Source organism: Etheostoma spectabile, chromosome 13 (genome assembly GCF_008692095.1).
Source record: "Etheostoma spectabile isolate EspeVRDwgs_2016 chromosome 13, UIUC_Espe_1.0, whole genome shotgun sequence".
Taxonomy (NCBI): domain Eukaryota; kingdom Metazoa; phylum Chordata; class Actinopteri; order Perciformes; family Percidae; genus Etheostoma; species Etheostoma spectabile.
The window spans coordinates 14238088-14238842 of record NC_045745.1 but is presented as its reverse complement, the minus strand read 5'-3'; the positions used below and the strand labels follow the sequence as shown (position 1 = coordinate 14238842).

At 41.9% G+C, this 755-nt stretch overlaps 1 long non-coding RNA gene across 1 annotated transcript in view; it reads left to right on the top strand.

Moving 5' to 3' along the window:
- LOC116700053 (uncharacterized) overlaps positions 1 to 755 on the top strand; it is a 2544-nt gene that overhangs the window by 236 nt on the left and 1553 nt on the right. The window lies entirely within an intron of this gene.

Sequence of the window (755 nt, the reverse complement as noted above, 5' to 3'; positions counted from 1 at the left end):
GAAGCCAGCACTAAACAAAAGACAATTGAAAAACTGTGTGGCATTTGCCAAGGCCCACAGCCTGCTAAAACGATGGACGATGGAAAAGTGGAAGAAAGTAGATTTTTCAGATGAATCTTCTGTTGAATTACACCACAGTTGCCGCAAATATTGCAGGAGACCTACTGGAGCCCGCATGGATCCAAGATTCACCCAGAAAACAGTGAAGTTTGGTGGCAGAAAAATCATGGTCTGGGGTAACATCCAGTATGGGGTGTGCGAGAGATCTGCAGGGTGGAAGGCAACATCAATAGTCTCAAATACCAAGAAATCTTAGCTACCTCTTATATTCCCAACCATAAAAGAGGCCAAATTCTCCAGCAGGATGGTGCTCCATCGCATACTTCCATCTCCACTTCAAAGTTCCTCAAGGCGAAGAAGATCAAGATGCTCCAGGATTGTCCGGCCCAGTCACCAGACATGAACATCATTGAGCATATGTGGGGTAGGATGAAAGAGGAAGCATGGAAGACCAAACCAAAGAATATTGATGAACTCTGGGAGGCATGCAAGACTGTTTTCCTAGCTATTCCTGATGACTTCATCAATACATTGTATGAATCCTTGCTAAACCGCATGGATGAAGTCCTTAAAGCTCATTGAAGTAATACAAGATATTAAATTTGGATCTCACAGCACCGCTCTTTAATTTTATTTAAACATATTTTAGTGTTTGCAGTAAATTTGTTCAATTTCTGTATAGGCGACAAAACTTT